This window comes from Macaca nemestrina, chromosome 5 (assembly GCF_043159975.1).
Source record: "Macaca nemestrina isolate mMacNem1 chromosome 5, mMacNem.hap1, whole genome shotgun sequence".
NCBI classification, from domain to species: domain Eukaryota; kingdom Metazoa; phylum Chordata; class Mammalia; order Primates; family Cercopithecidae; genus Macaca; species Macaca nemestrina.
The window spans coordinates 98199220-98215290 of NC_092129.1; the positions used below are offsets into that span (position 1 = coordinate 98199220).

Below are 16071 nucleotides of genomic sequence, written 5' to 3' on the forward strand. Positions count from 1 at the left end.
TGTGCTTCCTGTATACATCCTAGTGAAAATTACTATATGTTGTCCATGATCTGCCCCTGTTTACTTCTCAACTCTTTCCTTCACACTTACACCCAGTGGCCCAGCCATACCATGGTGTTGTACCATGCGGTTTTTACTTTTAATGTTTTTTCCCTCATTTTTGGTCTAGAAAACGTCTATTCCTCTTTTGAGACTCAAACATCTTGTAACTGCCTAACAGTTTCTCCTTGCCCACTGCCTAGACAGAGCTGATGTTCTCAAGACAGGGCAATTGCAATAGAGAAAGAGTTTAATTCACACAGAGCCAGCTGTATGGGAGACCAAAGTTTTATCATGACTCAAATCAGTCTCCTTGAAAATTCAGGCATTGGGGCCGGGCGCGGTGGCTCAAGCCTGAAATCCCAGCACTTTGGGAGGCCGAGGCGGGCGGATCACAAGGTCAGGAGATCGAGACCACAGTGAAACCCTGTCTCTACTAAAAATACAAAAAAAATTAGCCGGGCGCGGTGGCGGGCGCCTGTAGTCCCAGCTACTCAGGAGGCTGAGGCAGGAGAATGGCGGGAACCCGGGAGGCGGAGCTTGCAGTGAGCCGAGATCGCGCCACTGCACTCCAGCCTGGGCAACAGCGTGAGACTACGTCTCAAAAAAAAAAAAAAAGAAAAAAAAGAAAATTCAGGCATTGAGGTTTTTAAGGATAATTGGGTGGGTAGCAGGTCAGGAAGAGGGGAGTGCTGATTGGTTGGGTCAGAGATGAAATCATAGGGAGTTGAAGCTGTCCTCTTGTGTTGAGTCAGTTCCTGGGTGGGGGCCACTGGACTAGATGAACCAGTTTATCAATCTGGGTGGTGCCAGCTGATCTATCAAGTGCAGAGTCTGAAAAATATCTTGAGCATCAATCTTAGGTTTTATAATAACGACATTATCCATAGGAGGAATTGTGGAGGTTCAGAACCTTGTGGTTTCAGGCTGCATAACTCCTAAACCGTAATTGCTAATCTTGTGGCTAATTTGTTAGTCCTGCAAGGCAGTCTAGTCCCTAGCCAAGAAGGGGGTTTGTTTTGGAAAAGGGCTGTTATCATCTTTGTTTCAAAGTTTAACTATAAACTAAGTTTAACTATAAACAAAGTTAGTTTGGCCTATGCCAAGGAACAAACAAAGACAGGTTGAAGGTTAGAAGCAAGATGGAGTTGGTTATGTCAGATCTCTTTCACTGTTGTAATTTTCTGTTACACTTTTTGCAAACGCAGTTTCAACCTTAAACTCTATAAATCTTTTTCTGACTGCCTTCTGCCCGACCCCATTAGATAGGCTTGATCACTTCCTTGTCTATACCCTCCCTGTGCCCTATTTATCTATAACATTTTATTGCTTTTTATTGCACTATTGTTGGTCTGTTCTAGACCTTGTTCCACAAAGTCAGGGACTGGGTAGGTCTTAATTGATTTTTGTATCTTCAGAACGTAATACAGATCTTCCTAGTGGGCATTAATAAATATTGCATACAATTTCCTTTTATAATTTTTATATAAAATAAAAACATGCTTCTTTCTGATATATAACTTCTTATCACACTAAAACTTACCCCTTTTAGCATTTTAAATTTTAATCTTTATTGTTTTTGTATCTAGAGGTTCTATTTAGTTTTTTTCAAAATCTACAGAGTCTCAAATTTATTACGTTCAGATTTGGGTAGCTAATTTTCACTTATTTGTATGTCTTGATTCTCCTTCATGGTGATTCATTTCCTTGTGCGGTTTGTAATTTTTTAATTTGTGAACTCATCTTCTGCAGGGCTTATGTTCCCCTAGAGATCTTGATTGCTCTGGATGTGGGAGAGAAAAGAAACAATTTTGAGTCCTTTCAGACTTGTTTCCACTGGGGATGTCAAGTCATTGAACAGTGTAAAACCAGCGGAGGAGACATTCAGACCATAGCAACAGGTTAAAGATTAAATATCTACTAAAGAATTCTATGCCATCATAGAAATTGAGCATCTTTTCTTTGCTGATCCATATTCTTATACTCTAAGCTTTCCATGGGGTAAAACCATGTCCAAATGCAGCATGCTCTGAGATATCTGGGTGCCATGTAACAATAACAAAGCCCATATATGAAAAGAAGTTATGTTGTCCACATAGAATGAGCCCCTCAACATATCTAGTCCAGGGACCATGGGTATCCTAAAAGAGCAAGAGTGAGAATCAAATCCCAAATAAGGGAATTCACGAAGCTCACCTTCTTTCCACTACTTAAAATCTTTTCTGTTATTGAATCCCTTTGGTTCTTGAAATGTTTGGTTTTGTGTATTGGCTTTTTTAAAATTTAGGCTTTTTAAAAAATTTAATATGTTGTCTCCAACTGTTTTCCTTAATTCTGACTATAATCCATTTGGGCACAGGTTCTGGAAATTTTTCATCACCTCGAAACCCTCAAGTGAGAATAAGAAGCATTCTGTTAGCTGGACCCCAGTGAGCTCCATCCCCAGTCTTCCTTATATGAAGGGAGATCAAACCCTTTACATCCTTTAACGCCAATGGCATACTGACAGAATGGATATTGTGAAGGTATGTACAATTTCTACACCAAAGATGTTATCTTCACACTAGATACAGGGAAATTCTACTTGGCACCCCCTACCCCACCCCTGCTGTGCAAAACAAAACAAAACAAAACAAAAACTAAAGCCAATCAAAAGTCTGACTAGCTTCAGATTTCATACAATTGGGGAAAAATGAATATATTTACAAATGGAAATCAGAAGCATAAGCTCTCCTGAGTATTAGCTTCAAAACATCTTGCTAATTAGGCAGCCTTTGTCATCTCCTTACCTTAAGTCAGTGTATGCAAGAGCAATCTATGTAGAAGCACTTGTTTTTATGGGAATTTTGTTAGTAGTGAAAGATGTTTGTGTCAAAATTGAATATTTAAGGTTATCTTCTCATTGAATATGACACTTGTCACAGCATGATTGCCAGCAACAAGGGAGAGTTAATGCAAATAGCTTAATATTACCATGTCTGTGATGTCTTCCATTAGTGTCACAGTGTGTTGGGTTAAATATACTACTAGCCTGTTATATCTCTATTGTCCCTTTATCCTCATGGGTTGCTGCACCCAAAAGAACAAAAGGGTCACCCAGCTGTGATGTGAGTAAATGTAGGGATTGGAAACTATTCTTTTAACCTGTTATTATTTTTTGACCAGTAAAAAGCACTCAAAAAGCTTAGATTAAGCAACTGGCAATTCAACTGTTGACAAAGCACAGTGTTCAGGGAGCAGAGGTGGCTTAGAGGATTCTACCGTGCAGTCATAATCTTCCTGATGTTCTCACATAGCCCCGTTAGACAGAAGCTGTTAAAGACACCAGTTTGGGACATAAAGGTTGTTTTCTTTCCTTTTGCCTCCTATCCAGGCTCCTATCCTTCTGATAATTTGGCTTCTTCTTTGGGGGCTCTCTGACTTTGGTCAGTAAGTGCAGTCTGAGAATCTGAAATATGTGTGGGGAGAGAAGTGGAAGGTCAGAGACCATGACAATCTCATCCAGCAGGAGTCCACTTCAGTGCATCTACTGGGGGCAGTGAAGGATGTTGATGAATGTTAGCATGGCTGCTCCTGAAACCAAATGCTTTCATTGGGATGTAATATTGCTTTTTTTCCGTGACTCTGCAGGGTTTCTGTGGCATTGGGCTTTGTTTGAAAATTCAAAGAATTCTCCAATGGTAAGCTTGGCTGTTCTAAAAAATAATCAATTAAAAATCCAAGTGCTTTAGACACTGTGAAAGCAAGTCACAAATGTTCCTAGTTTGCATTTGAAAAAAAAGAAGAGAGAGTGAATGTTTTTTAGTACCAAGGACAGCGACAGCTGTCACCTAATGGGGTGAATTCCTCTCACAAAGAAACTCTAAGCAGTGGAAAATGCCAAGGTCTAACACTGTGTTAGCAGGTTAAACCAAAATATAATATGTTCTAAATATTTTATTGTATGATCGGTTTGATTTGATTGCTTTGTAGGGGCTGCAGAGATGTGGAGACAAAGGTGATTGCCTTTCTTTAGGTGCTCTAGTCTTATCAGTTATGTTAGAATTTCCACAATTTGATCCTACTGACTTCCCAGAAAGGTTTTCCCAAAGTGTAAAATGTTTTGTTTTTACTTATGCATTGGGTATATCATCCTCATCTAGCTGTCTCATTCATCACTGCACCAGCTTTATCAACACCTGGAAGTAATATTATGCACACTGTACAGCCGTATTTCTGTAGTCTTCTCTGGATGTGAATGGTGAGAAACATTCTTTCTGACAAATCTCTTCAGAAAATAAGCATGGAACATATCACCTTTGCCTGGAAGGTGAAAGAGGTTGGGAAGAGGGTCCTTAGCTGTATGTTCCAGTCAAGCTTTGCTCCTACCATGGGAGGTCAGGATGCTGCAGAACCCTGGGAAAATCATGGCCCTTTCCTTGAGCAGAAAATGTGGCTCTAGCCCCAGAAAGCAGTCCCTCACTACACACTGCACCAGCTCTGCTTTCTCACAAGGCAGACAGGGAAGCCAACAGCAATCATAAGAGCTGACGTTTATTGAGTATTTAGGATGTGCCAGGCACTCTAGTGTTTTGAGCATATTAACCCATTTAATCCTCACAACAACCTTTCTATAGATGGAGGAACTGAGGCATAGAGAAGTTCAGACGTGCATCCAAGGTTACAGAGCTGGTAACAGCAAAAGGCATTTGAATCCAAGCAGTCTGTTCTAGCTGTTACTCTTCAAATCTTACTGCATATGCATTGAACGTCATCATCAACGTGGAACATAGAGGTGCTAAAAGGAAAGGTCATGAATTAATCTCATATTATGAAAATACACATCAAGTACTAGATACATTAATAAATAACAGCATCTAAGAAAAACAATAAAGACACTTGACCAACAGAATGAGTCAGGTAAAATAATATTGTCATTGCTGTTGTGTGTGTATATGTATGTTTAAAAGAGAAAGATATGGTTCAGTTCTTGTCACATTTGTTTTCCAGTATAGTCTCAGCTTTCCTTTACAATGAACCCTTAAGTAACAGAGACGACAGCTGACATTCAGTCAGTTTTATACTCATTGGGAGAACTTTCCCCTTTCCTTTCACTTCATTTTGCATATTTATTTGCATATATCTTCATAAGCAATGAATATGTGCCTTTTCCTTAGACCTAGTTATTTTCTTTTTTGTGACACAGGTCTTGCTCTGTTGCCCAGACTGGAGCACAGTGACACAATCATGGCTCACTGCAACCTTGACCTTCAAAGCTCAAGCTATCTTCCCACCTCAGCCTCCTAAGTAGCTGCAAGTACAGGCACACACCACCATGCATGGCTAATTTTTTTTTTTGTAGAGACAGGATTTTGCCACCTTGCCCAGGCTGGTCTCAAACTCCTGAGCTAAAGCAATCCACTTGCCATAGCTTCCCAAAGTGCTGGGATTACAGGTGTCAACCACCGTGCCCAACCAATGACCAAGTATTATTTTTATCTATGTTGATTCTCTATCATTGAATCCCTATCTTTTAAAGGGCTGCTTCCTTATTTCTCCCACAGCTCACCTCTTGGTGGTTGCTTCTTCTAGGCGTCATTTTAGTCACTGTCAGAAGATTCCTTTTCGGCTGTGTTGAACATTTGAACTCAGGTTTCAGAGCCAAAGGTTTTTGGATATTAGTTTTAGTGTCTCTACCATTGAATTATTGGGTTGTGCCACCCCCAATCATCTGAGGATAAATTACTTGAAATGGAAGAGGGAGAGACAAAGTTCAGATTAGGACTGCTCCCTCAGACTGGGGAGAAAAATGTGTTGAAGTGGAGGCCACCAAATGACCCAAGAGACTCAAAGGAGATTCAGTGGAGGTGAACAGGGTGGAGGAAAGTTCCTGCTGATGAGAGAAGCTTAATGCATCCTCCACCTCGGTAATACACACCAAGGAGCCAGTCCAACCCCTTTGACTACATGGGGTTCCAGGACCTACAAACATCAGTACTGTATTTGGTTTGGAAGTAAGAAGCCAACACCATCAGGGAAGCAGGAGTGACTACATCACTTGTGGGGCCTGGTGCAAAATGAAAATGCAGGGATTTCTGTTTTAAAAATTGTTAAGAATTTCAAGATCACAACAACAGAGCATTACAACAAGCTTGGGACCCTTCTAAAGCACAGGCCCTGTGAGACTGCACAGGTCGCAGGACCATGAAGATGGGTTTGCTGGGAAGTTCCTATGCAAACAGGGGGATCTGTCTCTGCTGAAAAGTCCTTTATTTCACAATTAATAATTGGGTTTTTCCTGTGAGCCCAATAAGGGAGAATGCACATGGTGATGATAGAAACTCTGTTGAAGAACTTGAGATAAAATATCAATTTTACAAGCAACTGTCAGAACACACACAAAAAATCATGTGATAAAGTTGTATGAGCAGTTAATAATCTTTCTAGCAGCAGAAAGCTATCATCTCTGTCTGTGTGTGTGTGTTTGGAGATAACTCCAAATTGAAAGATACCTCCCTTGAGGACACTGGGTTAAATTCCAGGAAAGAAAGAAAGAAAAAAAAGGCAAGCAAAATTTTGAGATATTAGATGAAAAGAGGAGTTGCTAGAGAAATGGGCAAGAAAGGGTGTGTATGTCCTGGTAACAGGTGCATGTGAGTTATATTAGAGAGGGAACAAGAAAAAAGAGAATTATAAAAAATGCAGCTATGTAAACCAATGTAAAATTAGTATAGGTTAAGGAATCAAAACAAATGTTTAACTGCAAAATGAAATTCTTAGGAAGAAAAATGTTTGGTCTGCTGAGTGTATAGAAGCAGGGGTTGTGGGAAGGATGGGCTGGAAAGACTCTGATTAATCAGCTTGGAAATCCTCAAATTAGTAACTAATGAAAAACAAATTTGCTTTTTTCTCTCCTCATTAATTTGTATTATGTGAAGGAAATTACATTGACAATAAACAGTTAAGAACTGAACATTTTGTTAAAACAGAGGATACAACTGTATTATTAAATAAGTACACAGCAGTTCCTCTCAATTAGTTACTGTTTATAAAAGGCAGTGAGACTCCTGGATGCAGAGGGCTCTGTAACTCTGTATATATTACTATAGTTCTGATTGTGGTTAAAATGACCACGAATGAAAATAACACATGCTACACAGGAATATGTGTATGGGAAAGCCACGGTGTCCATTTAAAAAGGTGATAAAGATGATTGTTTCCTGGCTGAAAGGAAAGTCTCCCCTGAGAGAATGACATATGAACATGCTAGTTCTGCACAATGCATCTCTATGGGCTGTGCTCTGGGGTCAGTTAGGGCCAAAAGAGGTCAGAGAGAACTGGTTCACAGCTATTCTTTACAGTGTTACCTCCTGCTCAGCACCTGAATGAAACTGACAGAGATTCTGATAAATGCACCAGGAGGACAGGAAATCTGGTTAGTGTCACTGGGCTGCTGGTCACCTGGGGAGACCAGAAAGGGAAACCACTGTAGACTCCTAGAATCTAGGCTTTGAAAGGCCCTGAAAAGAATCTGGAGTTCCCCTGGAAGGGTTCTCTAATAATAAAGCTATTATTATTATATCTACTATATCTCTAATAATAAAGCACCAAGAGGATCAGGATGAGTGGGGTGTAGAAAAAAGATGTAGGCAGATGGGAGAGTCTTTAGGAGCAAGCGGACACAAAGGTAATTTTGCTTTCGAAGAAAGGTTTAATTTTGGAACTGTGCTCTCTCACTCTCTCATGTGCACTCTCTCTCTCTCTCTCTCTCTCTCTCTCTCTCGGTCTGTTTCTCTCTCTCTCTCGCTCGCTCGCTCTGTGTGTGTATGTGCGTGCATAGTGAGTGTAGTATGAACTTATGGTTTTGGCAAGAACTTGCCTTCTTTGGAAACTAGGCCTAAGGACAACATGAGAGGAGATTTGGCCTGTTGGTTTCATGGGGATAAAAGGAAACAAACAAATGAAAACATAAAGTTGAACGTAGGCAGAAATAAGCTCGAGGCATTTGTAGAGCAAGGAGTTCAGCAGTTGTCAGCAGTCAAGATAAGGAACCGATAATCAGGACTTTTAAAAGGCCAAACAATTGTACGCCAATAGCTGCAGGATTACAAGGCAACGTTAAATTATTGACTCACACGGTTGTCACCCAAACCCTTTTCGTTTGCATTTGGGTAAAAGGACTCCTTTTGAGCTGGCCTCAGCCCATGCTGTTTTGCATCAGGAAACATGGTTGCAATGATCAAGGATGGTTTCATTTTGGATTAACACTGGCAGGGCTCTGAGCACAGCAGTTGACACTGTTGGGGCTTTTATCCATAGCAGGTAGCTGAGTGAGCAGGCTGACCACTCGCAGGTGGCCATTCCCCAGGGATCTGCACCTCCTTGGGCCAGCCTTGGGGTGTTCTCCAGGCATTAATAAAGAGTCAAAACAAGAAACATAAATGTATCCCTGCTGCAATCTAATGCTCAAGGTGAAAATGTAAAAGAGGAGGCTATGAAAAATGAAGTTGAGATTGGGAAGTCAGGTAACAAAGTGACAGAAAGAAAACTAAAAGATGGATATGGGCTATACAACCAGTTACTCTCTAGATCTCTTCTGCTCTGAGATTCATCATTCCATAATTTCCTAAGGAATATAGAGGAAAATATACAAGTGTTTAAAAAGCAAAAAATGTAAGAAAAGTCAGAAATGTCTCATTGATAACCCCACTTAAACAGGCTGACTGGCTTCCTGTTGCGATCTGGTCTAGAGGAGAAGAACAAAAGCCCCTTACTGAAGCTCTAGCTTACCTAACTTTCAGCCAATCAGCAACAAAAGACCCTAGGAACTGTAAAACACAAATTCCTGCTTCAGGAGTGTAGGGACTTTCCTGAAGCCCCACATGCATAGTTGGGACTCAAACTCAATCTATAAAGACATTTTCAAGATAGGGAGGATTTGTACATGTAAGAGGAAGAAAATGGAGCTAGGAAGAGAAAGGGTGGTGGGTCACTCAAGTAGAAGGCAGTCAGCCAGAGCAGGAAGGAAGAAAAGGAGCTTTGAAAATGAGGGTCTGAATCCTCTGGGTCAACAGAATATGAAAAGAGCATGAGTGGAGAGATAGTGGACTGAATATTTGTGTTCCCCCCAATTTTATATGTTGAAACCCTAATGCCCAGTGTAATGATGTTTAGAGATGGTGCATTTGGAATGTAGTTAGGTCATGAGGGTGGAACCCTTAGGATGGGCTTAGTGCTGTTATAATAAGAGACACTAGAAAACCAGATGGTTTCTTTCTCTTTCCACCAAGTGAGCATACAATGAGAAGATAGCCATCTATATTCCGGAAAGAGGACCTTCACCAGAACCTGACCATTCTGGACTCCTGATCTTAAACTTCCCAGCCTCCAGAACTATGAGAAATAATTTCCTGTTCTTTAAGCCATCCAGTCTTTGGCATTTTTGCTACAGCAGCCTGAGCAAACTAAGACAGATAGATACTGCAGATCTGGCCTGTTTAGCCAATTATTACTGGACTTGCACAAATTACACACTCTGGGAAAGAGAACTTCTACTACAGACACACATACACTAATTCATTAATTCACTTTCTCTCTCTCTCTCATACACACACACACACACACACACACACACACACACCACTCTCATATACATATACCACACAAAGAGACCTGCTCTCACCAAAAACTTTTAAAATAAAAGCTATGCTTTGTCAGGCTGGGTGTGGTGGCTCACACCTGTAATCCCAGCACTTTGGGAGGCCAAGGTGGGAGGATCACAAGGTCAGGAGATCAAGACCAACATGACGAAAGCCTGTCTCTACCAAAAATACAAAAATTAGCCATGCATGGCAGCACATGCCTGTAGTCCCAGCTCCTCAGGAGGCTGAGGAAGAAGAATTGCTTGAACTCGGGAGGCAGAGTCTGCAGTGAGCCAAGATTGTGCCGCTATACTCCAGCCTGGGTGAGACAGCGAGACTGTATCTCAAAAAAAAAAAAAAAAAAAAATGTTGTGCTTTGTCAACCAGCAGAAGATAGAAAATTAGATTTCTGGCTCTCTGGGTTTCCTTCGTGTAAAGACATTGGTGTCAAAACCTCCCACTGGTATAAATGCCCCCTCACCCCTTCACTCTTGTCCTTCAGCACAATTAAAGTCCTCAGACACTACCTCAGGAAATAAAGGAAGACTTGTCTTTCTCCTGCACCCCAGGGAGTGCGAAGCCAGTCTTGACCTGACATAAAGGAGAGGATCCAGTTCTTGAGACCTGACTAAACTAGGTGCCCTCTCTCTAGTAAACACTCTCTATGTGCCCACATCAAGACATACTAGAACTTTCACTAGAGGGAAGTTTATTGGTGTTGCAACTGTAGGGCTGTTTAAGTATTTGTTCCACTCACAAATATGGCTGAGATAGGCTAGAAGACTCTTTGGCAGATTTGAGTCTAGAGATCTAGAAAAAACCAATGGAGGCAGTCTACAGAAATATAATAAAGGCTATTCTGAGAATAAGGTGCCATCTGGCAGAAAAGGCAAGGCAGGGAATGGAAAGGAGCTGTGAAGCAGAAGATCTAGATTCGAAATCTGCTCTTTCAGTTCGGTATTTGTGTTGCCTTGAGCCAATAACTTGCTTCTTTTATGCTTCAGTTTCCTCATTGATATCAAAAGATTAATAATGCCTGAAGAGTTGCCTGAGGCTTGGAAGGAAGAACATCTGGCACACAGTAGGTGCTCAATAATTATTATGGAGACAAGGGAGCAGCCAATAGAAGATGAAGGAACTGCATCTTCCTTCATGGGAAGGGAAAGGTGCCTTCAGTAGAATTCTGCTAGCTGAATCATGAAAACTAGAGGAAAAAAAGATAATGTCCACACAATTTAGGTTGGGTAAACACGAATTTGATGTAGATGATAATAGAAAAAAGTCTGGCCGGGCGCGGTGGCTCAAGCCTGTAATCCCAGCACTTTGGGAGGCCGAGGTGGGCGGATCACAAGGTCAGGAGATCGAGACCACAGTGAAACCCCGTCTCTACTAAAAATACAAAAAATTAGCCGGGCGCGGTGGTGGGCGCCTGTAGTCCCAGCTACTCAGGAGGCTGAGGCAGGAGAATGGCGTGAACCCAGGAGGCGGAGCTTGCAGTGAGCCGAGATTGCGCCACTGCACTCCAGCCTGGGCAACAGCGTGAGACTCTGTCTCAAAAAAAAAAAAGAAAAAAAAAAAGAAAAAAGTCAATGAAGTGCCCAGAGGAGTGGAAAAACATGCCCACAGATTGCCATAGCAGCAGGAACTAATGTATGATTGGAGGTTCTGAGAACTCTGACTATATTGGTTTTAAATAATTTGTACGTTGTTAAATTATTTGCAAATGGCTGAGACAACAGAAGTGTTTTGGTGCTTGCATTCATGTGCGTTTGGCAATCTTTCCAAAACTTCCTGAAGAAGGGCAGATGCAGTCAGGGAGGACTAAAGAGGAAAGGAGCAGTTATCAGATGTGTGGCTCCTAAGACACAAAAAGACAATGTAGCCATGAGCCATGGCAAGACAGGGAATAGAGTCACATTGACTTGCATTGAGGAATTGATCTTGGTTGTGAGCCTTAAAGAACTTGGGAGACAATTAATCACCACATACTATTTAATATGCATAGAAAACTTGGAACAAAATAATTCAGCAGTGGAAACTGGCCAGTTACCTGGAGAATCATGAAGTGAGGCATGCTTCTTATTCAAAAAGCAGCTGATGTTATTCTCCAAAAGCCAGGCACAGGCAAGCAGAGGCAATTAAATTTTTCTATGCCCTCTGGAGACTGCTGCAAACTCTTTGGCTAACTTATTCCTGTAATTTGCTGAAAGCATTGCTAATATATTTCATTTATAACTGACTCTATACATCATAGCTCCAACAGGGGGCATTGCTTAAAACTCACACAGATAGACAGGCACACAAACACATACCGGGTTGCATACACACATGTATACCTGGGTATGCTAGAAATGCATTTTGGAAAGATAGGGAAGGGATTTAGAATACACAGAGGAGAAGAAACAAGGAACTTTCTCTTTTTTTCTTACCTCATATCTCTTCTTTCCCATTTAAGTGGACTTTCCATCGTTCCCCTCATGTAACTTAGTGGAGTGTCTTGGTGAAGTGTGGAGGCGTCTAGAGGATCTTCCTCCTTGAATTATTGCCAGGCTTAGGGCTTGTGCCTGATCCTGGTGACTGGCCTACTCACACCAATATAGAAATTCTTCTAGCAAGAGAAATGCAGTCAACATCTGCCACCACTGCCAGAAGTCACCACTTCTCAGACCCACCCTGACCCCTTTATGTTATGTTGATTGTTTGTCTCCCTAGCTAGAAGATAAATAAACTCCATTATGGCAGGAATCTTTGCTTTATTTACTGATGTATTCAAGCACCTAGAGAGTCCCTGGCACATAGTAGGTGTTTAATAAATACTAGTTGAATAAATGAAAGTGCCTAATTAGTGCCAGGCACAGTTCAAAGAGCATTGTATTTATTTAAGCCTCAGTGTAACTTGTACTTGTATTATTCTGATTTTACAGACCAAGAAACTGAGGCATAGAGAGCCTAACTAACTAGCCTGAGGTTACTCAACTCCTGAGTAATTGACCCAGAATTCAAACCCATGCAATGTGATTCCACAGCCCACAATGAGCTACCTCTCAGGTGGCCCACCTAGAAGCCCACGCCTGAAGGGAAAGTGTTCTCTTCAAAAGAAGGGAGTATATTTTCTGGCTTGCTCCATAATAAAATGATCTTAGACATTCACAGAGATTCTGTTACTGCAAAGGGATTTTAATAATGCTTTCGGCCGGGCGTGGTGGCTCACGCCTGTAATCCCAGCACTTTGGGAGGCCGAGGTGGGCGGATCACAAGGTCAGGAGATCGAGACCATGGTGAAACCCCGTCTCTACTAAAAAAATAGAAAAAATTAGCCGGGCGCAGGGGCGGGCGCCTGTAGTCCCAGCTACTCGGGAGGCTGAGGCAGGAGAATGGCGTGAACCCGGGAGGCGGAGCTTGCAGTGAGCCGAGATTGCGCCACTGCACTCCAGCCTGGGCGACAGAGCGAGACTCCATCTCAAAAAAAAAAAATAATAATAATAATGCTTTCAGTGTCTTGTAGCTAGGATGAAGATTGAATATGCTAATAACTGTAAATAGCAATTCCATTTACTAAGCATATTAGTGAGTCTCTAAATTCAACAGGTATTAAAATATGCTAATATGGTTACTGAAGAAATTGTTGACCCCAAAGGATTCAATTTGGAACAGCAAACCAATTATCTCAACCAAAAGTTGCCTGCAATTGCCCTGGTTGCTTTTTGATATGTTGATGACTTAAAATGTGAACCATCCATTTATTAATTTCTGCTTGTTAAACTTGAAAAACCTGTGCCATACTTTTTTAATTGCATCAATTAAAATGAGAGGCACATACATATCATGGATGTCGTTGTATGCTTGTAATTAATCAGATACTGAGAAAAAAGGCCACTAAGATATTAACATAATAAAGCACATCAGTAAATAAGTGAATATCGTGGATTTTTAAGGCTAGTATTGTAAAACAATAAATATATTCACAAACGTGATCACCTAACAGTTCAGGTCATGTTTAAGGGGAAGAAACCCCAAATTAGCTCTTGCTTCTTTTTTCCTATTATAGTATAAGTTATTTCATTTTTCACTTATTAAATAGTTTATACTCTGGGTTGCATTTTATTGCCCCAACAACGATACGGCACCAACACTGCAATATAAGCAATCCAAATGTATACTTTTGAGTCTGACTTCCTTTGCTCAACATGATTGCAAGATTCATCTGCATTGTTATGTTGTTGTTTATGTTTATGTTATTATGCTGTTATGTTCCTTTTATTCATCCATTTTGAGGTATAGTATTCCATTGTGTGACTATACCATCTATTTATCATTTTATGTTTGATGTTCATTTGTGTTGTTTCTATCTTGGAGCATTATGAATATACTCCTATAGCCATTTTTGTACATGTTATTAAGCATACATTTGTATATATTTCCATTGTAAATGTACTCAGGAGAGGAATTTCTGGGTCACAGGTTATTCATATGATTTGCTGTAGTTGATGCTGCCTATGCTCCAGAAACAGTCCCAAGGCAAAGATTTGAATGTCAATAGTTTGTTTAGGCACTGATTCCAGGATGCACTGGAAGTCGAAATGGAGACATAGAAAATGAAAGAAAGTCCTTAAATAATGTATTGTCCAACAAGTTACCACTGTGAGTAACTGGAGCTGAATAGAACATATCTCAGTCATTGCAGCTGAGAGGTGAAGAAACTAAGGTATTCCTCTACCAAACTCCCATCAATCAATGTCTGGGAAACGCACTAGGAGGGTGAGAGGGCATATTCTTCAGCATTTCTAGCTTGCCTGCTGGATGATGTGCTCCACAGCCAACACAAACCTCTCAGGCAGAAAGCCAGAGGTGAGGGTTACAGGTAGCCTTTAGCAGGTAGAGCTAGTACTGCAAAGTCAGGGGCTGATAGCATCTACTATAGTAGCTGAGCTCCAAAAAAGAAAGAAAGGAAGATCCCCTGGGGCAAAAATGAAGAAAGAAATTTGAGACAGAGCAGTAATCAGGAGATGATACCACTGCTCAAATGAGCTTCAGATCAGATGGGCTCTGAAGGCCAGGGGCTGGGAACAAGCTTGGGCTTGTGTGAAGTTGGAAATGAATTCCTTGTGTGAAATCTTGAGCCTGAAGAACTGCCTTGTTCATAAAATGAGGGCTAAAACACTTCGTCCAACAGAAACAAACAGAAGCTTGCTGTTTGTCCAAGGCTTTAGTTGAAGAGGGAGGCCAGTTGTCTATAAGAAATTAAGGTCTCCAGGCCTGTGCCACATGTGGATATGGGTCCTGAACTAATACCATCTCTATGGCATAGGAATATTAAGCCAAAAATTAGCATGAGAAATTGATGAACCTTCTTGGACCCCTGGCAGAAGTGAGTCTGAAATCACTCTATCATTATCAGACAGATTCCTGTTGCAGGCAACTGAGACTCAACCCCACTAGGAAACTCTGGGAGGCAGTACTGAACATACCGCAGTGTTGCCCCAATGGAGGGATGAGGGGCTGGGGTATTTACCTATTAACACCCATCAGTCAATGATTGAGGCCCTCTTCTAGGGGATATTAACTTCCCACCTCTTTTGGTCTGTCCCATGTGCCGGACAAGCTAGTTCTGGCACCTAAAGGAAGTCCTCAAACAAAGTTATGAATGGTTTTTTTCTTTTGGAAATTGTTGGGCTAGAGTGTGTGAAAGTGGCGAATGCTGAGAAGATACAGGCAGGACACCAACAATGTCTCCTATACGACCAAACCGTCTACATTTTCACCAACTAGGTAAAAGGTTCCATTGCTTCATAATTTTGTCAAAAATTGATACTGCTCCCTTTAAAACTTTTAAAAAATATTCTCGGCCGGGTGCGGTGGCTCACACCTGTAATCCCAGCACTTTGGGAGGCCAAGGCAGGTGGATCACAAAGTCAGGAGTTCAAGACCAGCCTGGCCGAGATGATGAAACCCTGTCTCTACTAAAAAAAAGTACAAAAAATTAGCCAGGCATGGTGGCGGGTACCTGTAATCCCAGCTACTTGGGAGACTGAAGCAAAGAATTGCTTGAATCTGGGAGGCAGAGGTTGCAGTGAGCCAAGACCGTGCCACTACACTCCAGGCTGAGACCAAGTAAGACTCCATCTCTCTCTCTCTCTCTCTCTCTCTCTCTATATATATATATATATATATATACACACACACACACACACACACACACACACACTCGGAATATATATATATTCTGGTGAGTGGTCTTTGATGTATTATTGAGTCTTTATTTTGTATTTCCCTGATGACGATCAATGTTTTCATAGGAGGATGGGCCATTGGATATCCATGATAGGGAAATTGCAATCATGTATACTTAGTCATTTTTCTTTGGGGTCATTTCTATTGATTTGACAGAATTTTTTATATTTTCAGGATATGA

General features: G+C 41.2%; 1 long non-coding RNA gene across 1 annotated transcript; it reads left to right on the forward strand.

Annotated features, from left to right (window-relative positions):
- Positions 1-725: 725 nt before the first annotated feature.
- LOC105496303 (uncharacterized) lies at positions 726-10937 on the forward strand. Its single transcript, XR_011623555.1, has 4 exons — positions 726-1940; positions 2399-2564; positions 3670-4938; positions 5583-10937. It is a non-coding gene; the product is annotated as an uncharacterized lncRNA (long non-coding RNA).
- Positions 10938-16071: the final 5134 nt, after the last annotated feature.